This window comes from Megascapheus bottae, chromosome 22, assembly GCF_031878675.1.
Source record: "Megascapheus bottae isolate mThoBot1 chromosome 22, mThoBot2.hap1, whole genome shotgun sequence".
Classification (NCBI taxonomy): Eukaryota; Metazoa; Chordata; class Mammalia; order Rodentia; family Geomyidae; genus Megascapheus; species Megascapheus bottae.
The window spans coordinates 9,235,614-9,250,608 of NC_143530.1; the positions used below are offsets into that span (position 1 = coordinate 9,235,614).

The 14,995-nt window shown below is 48.0% G+C and overlaps 1 protein-coding gene across 5 annotated transcripts in view; it reads right to left on the reverse strand.

The window, feature by feature from the left end:
• The window catches only part of Daam2 (dishevelled associated activator of morphogenesis 2), a 98,754-nt gene that overhangs the window by 47,210 nt on the left and 36,549 nt on the right, over nt 1-14,995 (reverse strand). For 2 of the 5 annotated variants that reach the window (XM_090355732.1, XM_090355728.1), the window contains exon 1: nt 2,266-2,373. The exons of 2 other annotated variants lie outside the window; for them this stretch is intronic. The gene's annotated coding sequence lies outside the window, so the exon portion shown is untranslated. Of the gene's footprint in view, nt 1-2,265; nt 2,374-11,253; nt 11,302-14,995 lie in introns of those variants that run through there. One more of the 5 variants, XM_090355731.1, reaches the window with a different exon arrangement.

Here is a 14,995-nt window from a genome sequence, read left to right on the forward strand (position 1 = left end):
TATGATGAGGGAAAGACAAACGGCCGAGTCTGAGAAACGCTTGCGGAACCCATCTCAGTGGGGGTTCTAACCATCTGAGCCCTGTGCTCTTCATGTTAGGGGGAGCATTATATGGAGCAAAGGTGACCCTGAAATTCAGACCTGGAAGACCATCTCAGGGTCACTGACACTGTAAAAGACAGGAAACATCACAATATTAAAACCCAAGGGTAGGTTCATGGGAATTAGATAGTACATAATGATGCGCAGAGAGACGCCAGACACACACACACACACACACACACACACACACACACACACTGAGGCCATAATCATCTTTGAATTACTGAAGTTTTTAGTGATTATCTTTATGGCTGTCTTTCTGGAGTCTTCTAAATTTCTTACTCTGAGTTTTGATGATAATGATGATAGTGATAATGATTGTGTTGGGCAGGGGGGTGGTCAGGGCCCAGTTGGTACCTTCCCTTAGTTTTTGTTGTTGTGTGATTCATATAGTAGATTCTTGAACAAAGCAGCAAGTTCCCTTCCCTCTCTTCAATGGCTAATTGGAGATAGGGACTTTCCACCAGGGCTGGCTTTAAACTGTGAACTGGGATCTCAGCCTGAGAAGCTAGGATTACAGACCTGAGCAAAGGCACCCGGCAGTTCTCATTGTTTTCCCATGAAAAGTCTTATCAAGAGGAGAAGAAAAATGAACGGGGACCAGGATGGAAAGAAACAGTGCTCTCATGATCTACCCGAATGCACCTGGGCATGAGAGCATGGTTTCTTTGGGCCCTGTCTGTGTATTTTGTGGCACAGATCCAAGGGGCAGGGAGGAGATGGGGTTTGATTTACTTAACAAAGTGTTAAAGATGCCGACTGAGATGAGACAGCACAGCCTTATATGTGTGCTGAGCATTTGTGTGCACATAGCGTGGTGTGTGTGTGTGTGTGCTGGGTATGTGGTATTTGTAGGGAGAATATATTTGTGTATGCTGTGTGTTACTTCCAAGAAGCAAATTCCCAGGACTGCCTTCCTTTTCTAGTCTAAGCAGACACAAGAGCCCAGTCATCTGCTCTCCAGCTCAATGAATGAAGGAAATGGCTCTATCACTGAAAAGCAGCCAGCCCCAGCCCGATTCTCACCCACCACCCCTAGTTTACACAGGAGTTGCCCAATCACAATATTTAGGAAATGCTGCAGGGAAATGTGCTCTTCCCCCCCCCCCCGTCTCTCTCTGTCTCTCTCTCTCTCTCTCTCTCTCTCTCTGCTTCGGTTCCCTGTGAGCCTCACTATGGCCTGGGAATAGACTATTTGAAGGGCGCTCATATGACCAGGAAAGAAACTGTGTTCTCACGGTCCATCCATTCACTCAGGGTGACCCAGTGAGGCCAGAACTTCAGACTAGTGAGGACTCAGGTTCAAAATCATCAGATGATAGCTAAACTAGAGTGTTTTTATGTAACATGCCATCTAATTCCAACCAGCTTCCACTGAGCTCGTGTGTGCGTGTGTGCATGCGTGCATGAGTGTGCATCACAGCCTCTGCTATTTGAAATCAGGGTGATAAGTGTGAGCTAGTCTTCTACAAAGCCTGAGATAGAAAAACAACAAAAAGAACCCCAAATTGATGAGAATAGTGTATCCCAAAGTATTCCAGTGTTCCACAACTAAATAAAAATAAAAATTCAGTGCATTTCTAGAAAGGATACTAAATGCTAGGATCTAGGCTAGACTCGAAATTGGCTACTTAATATTACATTTAGCCATCCCAGCCATCCTACAAAATAGTCTTGTGATATCTGTTTGTACATATAAGAAAATTAAGGCTTGGAGGAGTCCAATGTCTTGCTCAAGTTGGTAAACCTGTTTATAAAACAGCTGCACATTGCCCCCTACCATGTGTGAAACCTCAAACTCACAAACAGTTTTTCCATTACACAGAGATGGCCGTATCACAATTGACCTGGGCACTCCTTCCTCTCTGATAAACCACGAGCCCCAGTGCCTCCTGTGATCCTCGGGCCCCATCCCTTTACCCATCTTCCAGCCTGGCATTCAGAAAAGAACTGAACACTGGCAAAGAGTAGCCTGGTGCCCTAGCAACAGCCAGCAACCTGGCCCACATCTCACTGCACAATCCCAGAACCATCTAGCCAATCGGGCATGCAAGCTGGGCACACACTTGGCTTGGCTTCAAACTCAGTTACCATCCTGAAACTTTTAGGAAGTTTCAAACAAGGAGCCATGCATATTTGCTTTCTACTCTGCCCACCACATACCTCGCAGCTGGTCCTGCCCGTCTCTCCAGCAGCCTGCACTGACAGTGTGTCCCAGGAACTAGAGCTCGGCAAAGCCACTCCTTGTATGTTTCCAAATATGTTACCTACCCACAGTCCTTGAATGGGCAGAACCAAACAGAGACAAGTTACTTTTAATCCGGGTGGCTTCCTGCCCACTTGGCCTTGTTCCACTGATCTGTCATTACTGGCCTGTTCCTATCTGGATCCTTCCTCCCTGTACACCTAACTCCTCCACTCCCAGCTCCCTCGTTTCCAATCCCAGGGCCCCATTTTCTCCTCCCACTTCTCCAGGGACTGATATTCCCATAGGGCCTAGAAGCCCCTGTCTCCTACTCTCCCACCAACCCACAGGAACTTGATAAGAGTTGACAGATTTACTGTATTTCTCTGAATTCTTGATTATCCTATCCATTCTAAGGCATAGCAGGGAGGTTGGGGACCTTCCATTAATCTTGCAGGAAGATCGTACATCCGTCAACCTTTTGCAATGGTTGATTCATAAAAGCAGGAGGATATCTTGGCTTGAGAATATTATATCAAAAGGGAAGGATCTGTTTCCATCCTGTAGGTTCTCCGATTATCCCTCCATCCCATCCGGTACCCACCTGTGTCTCCTCATCCAGCCTCTCTCTATGCAGTTACCACATCCTCTGAGCATCCTTTCTTCTGACCTCTCCTACCTGTGCTACACCCCTCCCTACAACACAAAGAGTACTTCCTCTCTCTGCGTTTATAAGACACTTCACTAAGATACTACTTTGTGGTGCCTTACATCATTTGACATTATATATACATACATATATATATATAATGTATGTATACTTTTTAGCAATGAACTCCTTCCTGCCCACCCCATCTAGATTCTAGCCTCATGAGAACAGCTTCTGGCCCAGGATCATAGACACAGTATGTCCTCAGTCCTCACAGGTCTCCCTGAATGAATGAACTCTAAAGGCAATGTGGAGAGAAACTAGAGAAAGGGATTCACTCCCCAGAAATACACAGATCAAGATGTACTGTAAATCCAAACTGCTTTGTTAAAAGGCAAAAAAAAATTCAGTACATAACCTAAAATTAAGTCAGGGAACAAGTGGGTTGGGAGGGTTGGAGTTGAACGTTGAAAAGAGTGACATTGATTAGAATTCACTGTATTCATGAATGGCTTTGGTGGATGGCAACCCCTTGGTACAACTACTTAAGGATAATAAAAATATTCAAAGATAAATAAAAAGTAAATAAGTAACTATCTTCATGCAGACTCAAGGCACCCAGACCCTTCAGCCCTTTTCCTCCACACAGTTTGCTAGAAGGCATCTATATCTGTGCAAAACACCAGGCAGAGGAGCGCCCCTTCTTAAGCCTGTGTGGTTACAGTGAACTTGAAATATCCAAGGTGAATGCAAGAAGGTTATTATATAGAACTGGGAGATTCTTCTGGACTCCAGTGCTCTCCTCCCTTTCTGGTGGCCTTGGGTCAAAACCACTCCACAGTCTACCTGCCTGCTACATTTTCTGGCTCGCCTACGTCTCCCCTCTCATCACCCTTCACTCCTTCCTCACCTGAGAATGACTCTCAAGATGGGAGCAGAAAGTGGACATCTAACATTCCCTCCATGGTGTACAGCAGAGACTCCCTAGATGTGACTGGGAGATTGGTCTGGCTTTGCACCCAGCTGGCCTATGGCCTTGCCTGGTTTCCTCAGTCTGACCAGGGCTCTACTTCCGCAGCTGTTGAATAGGGACATTGGTGGCTCTGACTTCAGGTGTTCTTGTGAGTTGAATGAGAACACCTGGGGGTCCTGCTCTCTCACCACCACCCCCCCACCCCCCATCACTGGATGTGGTCACATGGACAGCTTTTCTTTTTCCTATCTGTGTTCAGGGATGGCTTCCTTGAGAAGCTTAGGAGATGGAGGGTGGGAAGCAAGCCAAACCACTAGGAGAAGGAACTCAACTCAAAACAGAACCAAGATATGCCGCATGCAGGGACGTGAACTAGAAATAGAGCAGAGGCCAAGACCCAGACATGAGGAGGACCAGGAAGACTGAGCCGTGGGCAGAGGACAAAGGGTTGGTGCAGTGCGGCTGGCAGGGGGCTGGGATTTAGGCACCCAAAATAGAGCCTCCTCCTCTCTAAAGCTTGCAATTTACTTCCCTGCCCCTCCTCCGCTGCTCTGGGCCACACTCCACATGCCTGTGTCCAGACTCATTTGTTTGAGTTTTCCCCACCCCCAACCCTCCTCCAGGGACTCCAAGAATCTCAGCAATGCCTCTAGATCTAAGTGCTGAAGTGGGGATGGGGAGTGAGACAAAAGGGGGGAACCCTCCTCTCTCTAGACCTGTGTCTTCATGACGTTCCAAAATCCATCCCAGGCTCCCCAAAATGGAGAGTGTGAGATACATCACCATGGTCACCTGGCGAGAACTTCCCCAAAAAAGGAGAGATATCAATGGCTGCCCCACCACCACCTATCCACAAAGCCCTCTCTGCTATCTTTGCCAACCCCTGCCTACCTCTCTTCCATAGCCAGGCTCAAGGATTTGCCTCTATATTAGTTACAAGAGCATAGTATGACAGAGTGCCCGAAATAAGCAATTTGAGGGAGGAAGGATTTATTTGGGTTGTCATGGTTTCAGAGATTATAAGCTGTGGTTTCGTGGTACCCTGGGCTTGTTTATGCAGAGGATCATGGCACCGGGATCTTGTGGCCTCCTGGCAGCCAGGAAGCAGAGACAGCAACAAGAGAAGATCTCGAAACACGACACAGCAACCAAGGACATACTCAGTGGCTGACTTCCTCTGGCTAACCCCTACCTCTTAAAGTTTCTGGAACTTTCCAAAATATCTGTTATCAGCCTGGGGACCAAGCATTCCACACGTGTGCCTGAGGGCAGCAGAGAACATTTCATATCTGAACCATAACCCATGAACCACGCATGATGGCAAAAGTCCCTTTCTTCACTTGTTTGTCCATTCATTCACCAATGTTCACCTCATCCCTATTTCATAAACAGGCAGCACGTTGCTCTGGCAGGGATATGAAAAGCGCAGAGCCTCTGACCTCCTGTAGGGCACAGGAGAGAGCAGCAGATCTGGAGTTAGGAGACACGGGAGTTCACACTTTCTGAAGAGAAAATGAACGGCCTCTCTTTGTGCTCTGTAAGTGCTCTTTTCCTCCCATGAGAAGGCCTCCCCTAGCTCCTTTGCCCTGGACCTGTCCAGCTGAGATAGACCCAGTCTCCTCAGTCCGTTGCTCACTTCCTATCTTTGGCAGGAAGATGCAGGGACTAAAGAGTCTGCCCACCTGCCTGCAAGTCCCAGCCTGGCATCTCTTCTATGGGGCCATGTTAACAGTTTACTGAATCTCCCAGGGCCTCAGCGTCCCCATCTGAACATGAAAATTTGAATAGCCATCTGTTGCATCAAACAGTACACAGTGATTAGGGCCAATGCACATAACCGCATACCCTCTCTACGAGTTCTTCCTCCAGTGCACGGACCCAACCCTGGCTCTGTCTTCTCCCTTCATTTTCCACTGAGACTCATCACTGTCTGACAGGCTACTTCACATAGGGATTTTCTCTCTGCCAGCAGAATATAAGCTCCATGGGACAAGTCTACAGATTATTCAGTGCAGTAGCCAGGATTCCTGGAAACACATCATAGATCCTGTGATAAATGAGAGACAGGCATGAATTTAGGCACGTTATATGCTTCCACGTGCCCAGATTGATTCATCTGGAAAATGGAGTCGTTGCTGCCACCCCCACGTTGATAACAGGCAAGTGATCACAGGAAGGCTAGCGGATGAGAGAGGGCCAGTGTGAGGCTGACTCAGGCAGGGCCTGAAATGGTTAACCCTTGACTCTTCCTCTTCCTCCTCCCCCAGGCCTCATCAAAGCTGGGCTGGGTTGAACCCCTGGCAGCTATCCAGGTGCAGCAAGCTTGTCAGAGGTACATGTTTGTGGTGCTGCCCTGGTCCTGATGTGGTTTTGACCTGGGACAGCTGGGGCCTCCCCCATCCCTCCTGCTGAGAGTGGCTGCCTAGGCTCGGAGCACTGGGGAGGCCAGGGCTGGGAACTTCTGCCTGCCCTGGTCCCACGCCACATCCTGGCCTCCAAGGAGGTGGTCCCAAGGCCTGAACTTGCTTCCCAGCTATTCCCATGTGGCCGGCCACTCAGCTGGGCTGCCTGAGCCAAGGGGCTCCAGGGACAGCAGAATCACTTTGTCCTTACTCACAAAGAAAGAAAATGCAGATCTCAGCATTGGAACCGGGGTAGCCCCAGGACCCAGCTCCACGAAGTCAGTCCTAAAACCCACCTATCCCCGGCCCGGGGAGCCAATGGGTACAAGGGTTAATAAACCCCACGCTGCCAGATCACAGAGAACAAACAGAAGGTTATGACTCTAACTTTCTCATCTCTCAGGCACTTCCCAAAGAACCCACCCCCACTGGCATGGCTGACCCAGAAAGCCACAAAAAACAGACACAGTGGCTTAATACAGATGCTAAAGAAGAAATAAAGAGAACCTGGGGTAGCTCCCGGCTTCCATCATTCCACACTCATCTGTGGGCCCTCCTCCCCATTCTCTGAATAGTCTCAGACGCTTTGTGATGAGTGGGACACAGGCCTGGTCATTGCAGGTGGCCCTGAGGAATAAGGCAGGGAGAAGGCAGGCATCTGGCTACCCAGACTGTGATGCATGGGGCAGACATGTAAGCACAGATGAATGGTGGCGGGGGAACTCTACCTCCAGGAAGGGATTAATGCCTCCAAAAAGGCAGGAGGGAACCAGGTTAGGCTCTTTTGGCCCTTTGTCTTTCAACCATGTGAAGACACTGTGTTCATTCCACTGGAGAATGCAGCAAGGAGCTGCCATCGTGGAAGCTGTGAGCAACCTTCACCAGAAACTGTCACCTGAATGCCGTGGGGGTTGACTTCACAGCCTGAATGAAGAACCGTGCAAATCTTTTCCTGTTGCTTCTGAATTGCCCAGCCTAGACATTTTAGCATAGCAGCACAAATGCATGAAGACAGACTAGGATAGTACATTGAGATCTGCCAGATGCTTGCATTCTGGAAGCTTCCAGGTAACTGAGCAGCACCATGGTTTTTCACCATTGCGCTTAGTGTGACACCACGGGGTGGAAGTGAGAGTGCTTCACGTCTCTGAAGCTGGGGGAAGGAGGAGGTGTTAGAGAAACTTCGAACAGGGCACTGGTGGCTCATACCTGTTACCCTAGCTACTTGGGAGGCTGTGATCTGAAGACTGGTTTGAAGCCAGCCTGGGCAGAAAAGTCCCTGTGAGACTCTTATGGCCAATAAAACACCAGAAAACCGGAAGTAGCGCTGTGGCTCAAGGGGTAGAGCACTAGCTTGGAGCAAAAGAAGCTCAGGCCCTCAGTTCAAACCCCAGGAGTAGCACAAAAAAAAGAAGAAAAAAAAAAAAGAGGGGAGGAGAGCAGCCCAGGCAGAGGAATCTCAAGGAGGGGAGCTGGGGACCATTTGCCTCTGAGCCCAGAGTACCTCCACAATACCCACACAGAGAGGAGGTCTGAGAATGACTCTTCTCTGAAGCAACAAAGTGTCATTCCACAAACTCGCCCCAACCACCTGACTCTGGGAAAGACTCCCTGTTCCTTCCCTGATGGATAGGCCTCCCTGATGTGAACTCATCAACTCCCTTCTCTGACTCTTGCTGCATGGACATTCACACTGCCACCCGGAGACAGGGGGTGTTTGTTAGAATGTGAAAATGGGGAGGCCCCTGGGGGACCCTAGACAACTCAGGCTGAGCTGTGTCTTGGGCTGTGATCTTAGAATCCCACATGCAGGGCCTGCGTGCTTCAGGAGGACGTTATACATACATGCCACACAGGCTCTGGATATCGTGGGCCAGTCTCCCTTGTATTCCTGCAGCCCCCAAACGCAATCACATTGCAAGGGACATATGGGAGATGCACGCTCCACGTGATGGAGACACAGACAGCGGGCGCCCTGTGAATGTGCAGCCAGGCTCAGGGACTGCACTCCGAGCAGTGCTGGGCTGCTCATATTGAGATATGGTTAGCAGGTGGTCTCTCCATGAAAGGAAATTCTTCTTCAGCTTGCATCAAAGCTCTGCACAGATGAGCTAGACTCCTCACACTACCCCCAACTGGCAGCCATCCCCAGATCACCCCCTCATCACTCTTCTCTAGGAGACTAGGCAGCTGGGATAACCTGACCACAAAAACACTAGCAAGTCCCACCAATGTCTCTTTTGTGTCTCCTCTCCCATACTCCAGCCAGCTGGCCCTCCTCCGTGGCCTTCCTTCACCCTGTGCAAACATACTATGGACAGGGTGGGAAGAGGGAAAACTGTGTTCTGCACCCTGCCAGGAGTTGACTCCCCGACCAAATGCTTTCCTGGGCACCCTGTCTTGTTGAGAAGACATCAGCAGGTGGGTCCCTCAAAGTCAAGCCCTATTCAGGCACTGAGCCACTGGGCAGCCTCTCCAGTCTGTAGGGCAAGCACCTCTATTCCAGCTGCAGAACCATCTCTGTCAGGGATTGGTGTTTGTTTTTTTAATTAACTGAAAACGCTAACATGGGAGCCCAGGCCTTGGCAGGGACCTGGCTTTCAGTAGCTGCTAGGAAGAAAAAAACATTTTTTTAAAAGTCTTGCTTTGAAATCAAGATCACTCAGGCCCCATACAGGGTGTCAAAACAAACAGGGACACTTGATCTTGGGTTACAGGGGCTAGGTGTGGCTCAGGTTACAGTGACAGTGATGGATTTCGCTACAGGATGCTTTAGTACCTAACAGGTGATGAGATCCTGATCTCCCAGCATGGCATAAGCCAACCCCCAACCTAACCTCTCCCCATGCACCACTCATCCCTCCACTGGGCAGCCTAGGCTCAAAGAGGAAGAGGTCACCCCAGTTCATTCCAACAATGTTTCCTGTCAAGCAAGGAGCTGGAGTCCCTTATGGAGATTAAGTTAGGAAACAATTTCTCTCAAGGGTAGCATAAAAGGCATGCTCAAAATGAGGCAGTCACAGGAAAGAGGAGGAGAGAAGCAGGACTGGAAGCAGGATAAAGAGAATGATGGGAGGAGTGACACTAATCAAGACACATTTTGAATTGAAACTCCATGTACAATTACTTCAAGGGAAAGCAAGTGGGGGGGGGGGGCATAAGGTACTGTAGATGCTAATTCCATCTGGTTCCGGGATTAGTGAACGGTGATCCAAAGTGGACCCTATAGACTTTTGCAACTACAACTTCATGGACAGCCATGCCCATTCATGTGTAGATGTTAACAGACGCTTCCAGGCCACAACAAGAGTTGAGTAGCCAGACACTCTCATGGTGCTCGGATTCAAAGTGCTTACTCTCCTGTTCTTTGCAGAAAGAGATAGACAATGGATAAGGAGACCTACAATGCCGGCCCAGACACTGGGGCCACACTGATGTGTTGTGTAGAAATGGTTATGACCCAAACGACCTCACAAACAAGACCCTAAACTTCAGCAGCAGGAGGAAGGGGCAACAACCTCCTCCACTGGTGAGGTGTCCCATCCAGAGGGGTACTCCATCTAAAGATCAAAGAACCGGGCCAGCGCAGTGAGCCCTGGCTGGGCCTGAGTCACATCCCTGGTTCTCCACATCAATGACGGCACTGTGGCGATCTCACTACAAGCTGACCCAAGGAGAGAATAGAAGTCGCAAATGACTGAAGAGCGAGGTTAAAGTTATGTCTTGTTCAGAGTGACCCACACTCCCTTCCCAGCCCCAGAGAAGCTGAGCCTTGTGTACAGGGTCAGAGAGGGATAATGACTTGCAGGGGACAGAAATACCAGAAGTAGAGCATCGAGAAATTCTTCCTTTTCTCCTAATTTGGCCAGTCCTCTCTGGGTTTCTGTCCTAGGTTCTGTGCTGAACCTAAGAGCAGAGCTATTCTAGGTTCAGATCCTGCTTTGCCCTGTGGGATGTAGAGTGTGATAGAAAAAAGGGGAGGAAAAGGAGGAGAGAGGAATGGAGAGGAAAACACACCATGTTCCCTTCAGAGCACCCCCCACGCCCTTACTGAAGTACAATCAATGTCGCCTTTCTGAACCTTTGGAATTCGGGCCTTCTGAGCACACAATGCACAAATTCCTTTAAGAAACAAAATATTCAAAAGTTGGCCATTATCGTTTTTAGGGTACCACTTGATGCCAACTTTCACATACACATAAACTTGAGAACTAAAATCTCATACCAATGGTAGGTTCTACAAGGGTCTTTTTGTGGGTTCAGTATTTTTATATTACTACAAAAATGAAAACAAAAAATGTAATATTGTTGTCAGACCTTAGAGAAAGCATGCGTATACTCTCTGAACTCCAGGGCAAAAGTCTTTGGATGGGAGTGAGGACTTAAGCTATGGACTCAGGCTGGCCCTTGGCTTTTCCAAGCCCTTCTTCCTGCCGTGTCTTTGGTGACTGCCACCGGTTCAAGGCAGGCCAAAACAAAACAAAGGAATGAATGAACAGGTTCTGGTGTGAGCTCTATAATTCACCAGCTCTGTGTCCTTCCACAAGCTGCTTAACCTCTGAAACTCTATTTGGAAACTCTCCATGACTCAAAGGATTCCTGCAAGCACTACATGAGACAAGAAGCCTTTGGGTCAATGACAGAAATATTCAAAGCGCAGAAGGCATGTGACTATCATTGTCCCTTCCCACAGATGGCTTCCCTTCTCCTGTAGGCAAGCCATCTCTCCTGACAATTCCTTCCTGACAGGTTCCATTTGGGGAAATCCCCAACCCAACACAAGAGAGGAGCACAGAAAACACTGGTCTGAACACAGTTCGGCAAAGGACTTCTGTGGTTCGGAAACCTTAGCCTCCAGTGAGTGACAGAACCAAGGCTGCTCCAGTATCCACCTCCTCCAGAGAGGCCTCCAGATTAGCTCTCCAAAGTCTAAGGAGCTCACCTGTAATCCATGCACAGGGACTAGAGGATTGCTTGCTTGGCACAGGGCATGATGCTGGCACAGCTCCATTCACACAGTGGCCTGGACCTCGGGCCCATGCCTTCTGCTGCCAGCTCTGGCAGTGTGAGCCTCTCCTCTCGGCCATGTTCCCAGGCTTCAGCCATAACAGGCTCTCCATTCTTCTCTACCCTTGGCAGATCTAGCCCCTCCCATTGTGACACTTTCTGCCACAGCTCGGGGCAGCGACTCCTAATCCAAGGAGACAGCATAGAACCACCCCGCCAGGTTCTGAGGAGCAAGCCCAGGGCCTTGTCTGTCCCCTTGTCCCAGAGGTAAACAGAATTGGCTAGAAACCACTGCTGCAGCAGACACATGGGTTGTTTCACCCCTAGGCTGCAAACGTCATTTTGCTTCAGGCATCTTTGAAAACAGCCAATCCTGACCAAATGTGTTTTCCCCAGACGAGGAAGAAATCTGGCATGGACCCTGCATCTTTACTCCTTGGGCCAGGTGCCAGCAGTATCCAGATGTCAGCTCTCATCTCCCTACTTCAAGGGGGAGAGGAGCGGCCAACGGCTCTCCCTATGTCCAAGACTCACTCCCCAGTGGAAACTGGCCTCTGCTTCTGTCTGCCTCTCCCATCAGAGCCCACAGGCAAGAATCACCAGAATTCAGCCCTGCACCCTGTCATTCACAATCCTGGGAGGAAAAGGAAGTTTGTCATCTTTTACCAAGCTCACCCAGCTATTTTCCAGCTTTTTTCTTAAGGCTTCTGAGCTCAGTCTTCAGTAATTATTCTCTTACATATCCCAGAGCTAAAATATCATTGATTGATACTTTCTTTCATCCTCAGATAAAATTATTTACAGTAGTAATGGTTAATGGTGCTCAAGTATCGTTGTTCTTTCAACCTCTGTTCCGGGCACCCAGTTGATGGTAGCATTCGTGTCAGTGTGGGGCCACATGACTAACTCTAGTCCATGAATAAAGAGTAGAAATGGAATGTTATGATTGATAGTTGGTTTCACATGTCAATTTGGCCAAGCCACAAAACTAGATATTTGGTTAAACACTAGTCTAGGAAGTGATGCTGTGGCTCAAAGTGATAAAGCTTTAGATCTAAGTAAAAGAACTCAGGGACAGGACCTAGGCCCAGAGTTCAAGTCCCATGACCACCAACAATGAAAAAAGGGCTAATAAACACTAGTCTAAATGTTCCTTTTTAGGCAATATTGACATTTAAATTAGAAGACTTGAAACAAAAATAGGACTCTTTCAATCATCTGGAAACCCCAAAGGAAAAACATGAAGGTCACTAAGGGAACAGGAAACTTTGCCCCCATCAACTGCCTTCAGCCTCGAACTACAAAATCTTAGGTCTCTTCCTTGGGTCTTCAGCCAATGCTAGATTTGCCTCTTAAAATTGTTTGAGCCATTTCTAAGTAAATCTAGACAGATAGATTATAAATCCTATCCGTTCTATTGCTCTGGTAAAGCCTAATGCAAATGTTACTGGTAGTTTAGAACTGAGTGTGTGTGAGTGTGTGTGTGTGTGTGTGTGTGTGTGTGTGTGTGTGTGTGTGTCAGTTCTGGGGCTCAAACTTGGAACCTGGGCCTTGGGCTAGTTACAGCTCCAGTTCTATCTTTTTTTGAGATAACAGGTCTCACAGACTTTCCTGCCTAAGCTAGCTTTGAGCTGTGGTCCTCCAGTCTCAGCCCTGAGTACCTAGGATTATAGGCAGGAGCCACCGACCCCAGGCAGGTAGTCTAGAACTTTTCATTGGCAGGACCAGCTCTCTTTTCCTTTGGCACAGAGTAATTTAAGATGGTACATCTTCTAAAGGACTGTAATGAGCAGAGCCCCTTGACCAACCTTTGATGGACAGGAAGCTTGAGAAAGGAATATATTCTGTAAGTCACTATAAGGTAGGGAAATGTGTTATCAAGCATAACCTACTTTATACTGGTTAAAACACTGGCTCCTCGTCTTGGGATGTAAAGAGAAACAACCAGAAAAGTAATGGAACCATGAAAGTATCTTGATTCTGGTGTCCTATCGAGAGCCTTCTTCCAGATGCTCAGCTTCCTAGGTCTATCTCAGGGTCCTGGGATTCTTTGCCCAGAATTCAGCTGCAGTTGTAGGAAGACATCAAAGGTACAGTCTCACTGGTGAAACTTCCCTGGAAAATGTTGAGTTCTGCTGAGGAATCTGACCTGAGCCTGGAGTGGGAAGTTCTCCAAAGAACAAAAGTTTCCACTACGGCAGCAAGAATGTTAAACATGATTTTTAAAAAATTCCTGGTACTAGAAATGAGATGATGAGTATTTTAAGTCAAACCCAAAGGCCATCCCCTGGTTTTCAACTGCATGGAGCGTCAAGAGAACCAGAGAGGATGCTGGAGACAGAGGGGTGGGATGGAATGAGGATGGGGGATGGGGTGGGGATGGGGATGGAATGGGATGGGGTGGGGTGGGGAATGAGATGGGAGGGGATGAGGATGAGAGATGAGATGGGGTAGGGGATGGTTAGGGTGGGGGATGGGATGGGCTTCACTCAAATGCAGGTGAGTTAAGTATGGAGCCACTGAGGAGATGGAACCACCCAGAGTCTCCTTAAAGAGCAAGAGGTTAGACTTTGCATCTTTCTTGTCAATGGATGCATCCGGTCCCTTGACCTGTAAGTACATTGCAGAAATAAACTCTGGAGCCGAATAAGTTTTAGTGGGTTGAACTTATTCTGGAAGAATTTAGCTCAGACCCATGGTTCTCTGCTGGGACACTGGGCTATATCTGGAGATGTTTTGTGTTGTCACAACTAGGGAATGCTAGTAGCATCGACTGAGTACAGGACGGGGGTGCTATTGGACATCCTACATTCTCACACAACAAAGAATTATCTGGCCCTACACTACAGTTGAGAAATGGTGGTGGAAACTAAATCCCTAGTTATCAGGGCATAAAGGTTCAAAATGAAGGGCAGGAAGAACTTTTAGAATATGATATGATTCAGTGGGAAATGTATATATACAGATCAGATATAGATATAAATAAATCCAAAGTGACCATACCACCGAGGCCCACCTCGGTTCACACCAGTAGGGAATTAAATCTCATGGCTATTCTTTATTTCCCCTGTGGGGAGGAATCTAGCATGAGGCTCAGAATAAATAATCCATTATTTTGAAGTTGTCTTTTAAGATTTGCACAGCAAAGCCAGGAAGCAGGGTTGAGGACAGGGCCAGGGAATGGAAAACCAAACCACTCCACATGATAAAGAGGGCAGTGACTTGTTTGTTTGAGTTGCTGGGGAAGGAGCCTCAAAGGAGAGGGGAGGAAGGCCAAGTAATCTTCCTTAGCACAAGGATGTCTAGTATTCTGTTTCAAATTGTTTGCACTGTTGTAATGTAAACACTCTATTTCTCCAAACCACAGTGATGTTAACCATGGGTCAGAGGGTCCTTGTACAAGTGTGTGTGTGTGTGTGTGTGTGTGTGTGTGTGTGTGTGTGTATCAATATAGTGCCAAAGAGAATTGTTGAGCAAGCATACAGCTATACAACATTCTGAGCAGGCCTACTATGTGCCAGGCTCCGTCCTAGTATTTAACGTAGGCAGTCTCACTGAGTACTTTGGGGGGATCTTATTATTACCCCACATAAGGGGGAAGTGATCCAGACTTAGGGAACCTAAACCATTCACTCAAGGACAGCCACACAATCAGCAAATGAATAGAAACAGAATTG